Below are 6,187 nucleotides of genomic sequence, written 5' to 3'. Positions count from 1 at the left end.
AACTGTGGGCCAAACAGAAAATATGCCGGAGTGAGTTTATAAAGGTTTGCTTTATTGCTTTAGTCTTTTCGTTTATTTTAATGGTTTTGTTTCGTTATTTTATTTATCATTGTTTTTTTTGTTTTTTTTTAATATATATAAATAATATGAAAACCAAAAGGTTGAACTGTGTACATATTACTGTGTCTTTTTCTTTCAGTTGCTTCCTATAGGTGTCTCCACTGAGGAGCAGTGTCTCCACTGCTCTAATTTCACCCCCCCGTATGTCCTCGTTCACAACGTCCATGAACTGGTGCTGTGCAATACTACAAATTATCATATAGATCCGATACGAAGTAAATATAGGGCCAGTATTACGAATACCATTATCAATACTTTTAACCTCTAGAGGCCCTGGAATGATAATGTTCTTGTCTCTAAAGCACTTTGGGTCTGCTTCTGTTGTTTAGATGTTCTATAGGCTGTGAATAAAATAGAAATGACAGTCAGTACAAAAGAGTCACTCATTTCATAAAGAACGTTTGAGGTATATTTTTTCATTACAAAAAATATTAATTAATATTTACCACCCTCCCTCCTCTGCACATTCCCAAACCATCCAAACCTTGCCTCTCCATATGGCTCACCCTGAGTTGTCCCTCTGATATTTTCAGCTGTTGGAAATTAAACAAAACCTAAATTTTAAACAAAAAGGGTTTTTAAAGGACCTTGAAACCTGCCTGCTACCATGTATCATGACCACAAACATTCAAATAGCCATGCAACTTTCTTTTCCATTTAAGTTTTCAAGTTTTCAGAGACACCACAGCAGCACTGCCATTTTCTATTATCACCATTTACCCAAACCTTTCAACAGAGAACTCTAAGCAAGGAACTTTTTTTGACATTTAGGAGAGCAGTTAGTGTTGAGATGAGAATACAGTCACAATAAATAATTGACACAGAGCGCAGGTCATTGCTCTCGCTTCTTGGCCTCGAGATGTTTACCATGCAGGAGTCAGACAAAGAGGAGCAGTGTGATCATTGCCTTCATTCAGAGCGTATCACACCACTATAGAGTCTTTTATTGTGTGCCATTAACCTGTGTAGTAAATAACCTGACTGCATTAGATGACCCTGACTCCATGATCCCAGTTCAGTGAAGTATTTTTGAACCTGTGTGATTCAAAAAGCAAGTTGGTTCTGTGTCGCTCTGATACTTGCTCAACAACACCCTGAACAACACAGCGGCACAAATGGAGATTAAATCAGCTCTGAAACTGAACCTGAACTGTTGTCATTCAAACCCTGAGGAAGCAGAATGAGTGGCTCCAATATATCATAGCGCTCTGTATCTGTATTATTATTCTGTAATTGTCAGAATAATGTATTGTTATTCTGTACTCTTTATGAATGCTATTTTTAAATTTTATGGGTTCTTCTGCATAAATGTTAATCGGTTTTTATCAGGTTATTAACGCTTGGCATATACTAGAGCAGTTTAAAATAATCCTTGTTTGTCTTCTACTGGTCCTTGGTTCAGTCCTTGAGCTTTTTTCTCTGTCTGAAATAGGCTGTTATAGCTTCTCTTCCCATAAGGCCACCTCCCGCCTTCTTCTTCTCTATTACTGTTTGTTTTGTAAAGCAGCGCTACGTCTTCAATAAAAATCGTGTTTAAAAAACTGCCACAGATTTTACATTTTCAGGCATCATTTATTCTGGGTGATCTCAAGAGCCCTCCCTATGAAACTGGAAGCACTGAGCATTCTTGAGTATTTAGATGTTATCTAGCTTCTTCTGTGGGATATCTGTTATCGCTGACATGACAGAGCCACAAGTTTTTAAAAAAGCTGTCTAAATCCAGCTAATCTGAGGCTATACTATCACTTACACATACACTGACCTCAATATTTGAAGCTTTAGCCAGGTTTAATATGAACATACATTGTTGGAACTGTATATATGGTAGAAAATAAGGGAAATGCTTAATCTTATTATGATGCTATTTTCCAATAACTTCTGACTGTGCATTGTAAATCTCACTTCACCTGCACCTTCTAATGATATGGTTACAAACTCTGTATTTTTTTTTTGAATGAGTTTAATCCACTCGTGCACAAAGCAGCAGAAGTAAGTGAATACAACATGTCACAAAGCACTGACTTTTCCTCCATTTCCTCTTTGCCAGATTTCAGCTGCGAAGTTCAGAACTTGAAGAAACGTCCAGATGCTGTACTTGAGTAAAAGTACTCCACATTTAAAGTATACATATAGACATTTTAATTGTTTATGTAGAATGAAAATAAAGGGCTATTCTATTCTATTCTATTCTGAACTGTTAGGTGTTACATTCTTCTACTTCACAGAGAACTTTAAAACAGAAAATTCCCCAGAATAAAACAATTATTCTATTTCAGGATGATGAATTAAAGAGGTAAAAAACAAACAAACAAACCGAAAGCATTTCATTTATAAAAAGCATAAAAAGGTGACTTAAGTAAAGAAAACTCTTTTTGCATGTTTATGCTTGATGAAGCTGTACAGTTATACTATTACCAGACTGGTATTTACAGTAATCAGGGCACACAGCGTAAAAGGAGAGGCGTTACTGTAATGTAAGTATCTTTGTTTTCATACAGCATTTTTGTCAGTGTACTGTGAGAGTTACATGTTCAATATTTCCCAAGGTACTGCAATACCTTTCAATATAAGCTTAGCAATTATACCTTTGTTGTACTGACCTTATGGCGTTGGAAAGCCTGTTTATTTCCCCGTCAGTGGTGCCACATTAATAAGAAAAATGCATTTGTGAGTTGAGAAGCAGAGTTGAGAAGCAGAGTTGAGTATGCAGGTTGCACCCATGAAAAACTCTGCCAAATCTTCTCTACCAGTGCCAAACACCTTATTCTGCTATTGATCTTTATTTGTTGTTGTTTATTGATTTGGATGATTAAAGTCTGAACAAACAATACATACAGGTCATTTAACAAGTTCTTAATTTAACAGACAAGGACCACAGAGGCATGTGGAAGAACCATACACTGCTAGAACAGCCTGCTGGTCACCTGCTTGTTCACACACTGCAGTGGGGTGCATCCCATTTTTTCAACCAGCATTTTTCTCAAGTCAACCAATGCGGTTGTGTTGGTCACTCTACCACAAAGAGCATGTTCAAGCTGATCCCACAAGTGTTCAGTGGGATCCTAGTAGCCCTGTAAGGCTGGAGACTGGCTGCATGCAGTCCTTTCCGGATTGTCTGGGTATAGAGCGGTCAGCCATATCGTTCTGCAAACCTCGATTGTAAATATGTAGAAGAAAGCCTACAGTTCCTAAGTGCTGACAGGGCGAAGAAACTGTCTTCTTGTGGTGTTGCCTTCTTGAGAGGCCTGTCGGACATCCCCCTTTATATAGAACTTGGCATTTACTCTGGAGATGGTACCATGGCTCACTCCAAATAATGCTGCAACCTGCTTTTGGGGAACACCAGCTTGATGTAGGGACTGATCGGTCCCTGTCCAGATCAGTCAAAGGTGGCATGCTTCTCCAATGTGTATGTTTCCTGGTTTCTCTCATAGGCTGTATATAAAAAAATGATTTACTGCCCAGGTCTAAAAATGGGAAGCCAGTGCTTAAGTTTTTCTAATGGCCAGCAGGGGGCAACTCTTGTTCCTTTAAAAAGAGCTCTAATTATTTGGAAATGTATCAGGGAATGACCCTTGATCTATGACCTCAGTATTTACTTACCCAATGACTTTATGGTCTCAATCCTGTAATCAGGTGTCACTTTAAAAACTGACCCTGTACCCCACAGCAGGCCATGTCATAACTTCATTATAACGTTTTAACCATTGTAAACACAGCTGAGAGGTCCAGTTCATTCTCAACACAGTTTTATTCTGGAACATTTTTCACACTATACCATAAACCATAAACATGACATCAGTTACATTTTTAAATACACAGAACACAATTTAGTTCAAAGGGGGATAAAAGGCACGAGAGGGAAGGGGGAGATTAAAACAATGGCAGAGACTCCAGAGGGTTAATAGTTGAACAAATATGATTTTCACTCACATCAGGAGTGGCCTGCTGAGTGCCACACCTTACCAAATCACGCTGTAACAATGACTGTACAGCAGCAGGCTCCATCTAGTCTTCAGTATAGATCTACCTCACTTCCTTTCCCCTCAGCCACTCATGTGTTTTCTGGATTTCCCAGTTTTATTGCTGCAGAGCAGGCAGCAGGAAAACCATCCCATGGGAGCCGGTGAAAGGAACTCATGAAAACTTAATGCAGTGGTTCCTCATGAATTTTTAAGAGCCCTCTCTTCCCATTGTGGCGCTAATGTGCAGGATAGGAATATAAACAGTAGTGCTGATGTTCAGAGAGGAGTTTATCTGCAACAGCAGCAGCAAGGCAGCAAGACTGAGCGTCATCACCTGTCAGCCTCCTTAAGAACAGCCCCAACCGATACCTCAGGGCACAAACACACACGCAGCACTAGTCCTGTCAGTCATAACTAAATCCTAACCTGAACCTAAAGCTTTCCTGACCCGAAGCTGACCTTAATATACCACACACCTAAAGCTCACCTTAGAGTCAACCTATTCTGATTTTTATTATTTTCTGTCGATATTAGATACCCATGTTAAGCATGCTCAACGTTTTAGCATATGTTTCAATATCCCTGTGAGCTAAAACTTCCTACCTGTGATCTGTATCAAGAATGGATATCCCTAAAATTGCCATTTCAGGCAAAGAGGTCCAGCTCTGAGCACAGAAGCTCCACCCATTTGCTGCCCAGATCTTCAGTTTGCAAGGGGCAGCCAATCAAAATAAAGCTGGGTTAAAAGGAGACATGAGCAATTACACTAAGATATATAAGCATTATTTTAAACTGTGTCATGTACTGGTACTCTGAGTCCAAGAATAAAAATGTATAATAACACATTATACATAATAATAAAAACAGGAAATAACCTGTATTATGCTTACCAGAGTCCACCAAAGGAAGTTAAATCTTGCTCAGTGTGGCTGTGACTGTGCTACCTTATGAGTAACACACACACACATTCAGGGATGGTGGCTCACCTCTGATTCAGACAGAAGCTGTCACTGAAGGTCCAATGACTGACTGGATCTGGACTTCCTGTGTGAGGAGGAAAAGGGATCACATGACGTTAATGTTAGCTAACATCATGTGACAGAGAATGTTCTGGTCCCATCTGCAGATTTTCTCACAGACTTATGTTATTTTAGAGTTATTTTTTGATGTGTTCTATGTTATTACTACCAGCCATAACAGATATTGCTATTGTAAATAGCACTGGAACTATTAATCATAAGAGATCATGAAAGAGAACTATTTATTTGATACGTTTCCATCTCATGTTAGAAAAGACAGCACAGAAACCACTTTAGTAACTTTTAATGAGTTACTAAAGTGTTCTTATTTTCCTAGATCCAACTGTAGCTTTTTTATTTCCACACTGATTAGTTTGGCCTACGTTGAATGGCTCTCTAATGCTCCTACTTATCAGAGTAATCACTTACCTCATCAGCTGCCCTCATGACCTCGTGTGGGGCAGCTGATGAGGTAAGTGATTACTCTGATAAGTAGGAGCAGTCAAAAGACTGCATAAAACAGTCTTTTGACCTGTTTTATGCACATTACAAGCGTCCTAATATTGTTACGTCAATTATTGCCAGCTGCATGTTTTGGAAAAACACAAATCCAGATTCCCTTTAGATACCCAACCCGAATGAGTTAGCTAGAAATCTGAGCATTATTTCCAATCACCATCTCAGTTTCAACCAGCATGTCAAAGGTCTCATGCAGTCCTGCTTTATACAGATTAGAAATCCTACCAGTGTACGATCAATGCTTCAGAATAATACAACTGAACACGTATCCACACCCTCATTTGCTCCTCATTAGATTATTGCAATTCATTGTGTACATGCCTGTATGATGCAGCAGTTTCCTGTCCACACTCAGCGCAGGAAATGCATCACTCCAGCCTCCCATTCGCTACAGAATCCAGTTAAACATCATACTCATTATTTTCAGATCACTTCATGCTATAGTTCCACTTTATATTTCAAATTCCTAATCAAATGTCCTAACACCTTATGCTGCCCAGTCCCCTCAGCTCTGAGAATCAGTTACTCTTATCATTTTGAAACAAAGGTGACAACACACCACAA

This window comes from Pelmatolapia mariae, linkage group LG7, assembly GCF_036321145.2.
Source record: "Pelmatolapia mariae isolate MD_Pm_ZW linkage group LG7, Pm_UMD_F_2, whole genome shotgun sequence".
Lineage (NCBI taxonomy): Eukaryota > Metazoa > Chordata > Actinopteri > Cichliformes > Cichlidae > Pelmatolapia > Pelmatolapia mariae.
This window is presented reverse-complemented; position numbering follows the sequence as displayed.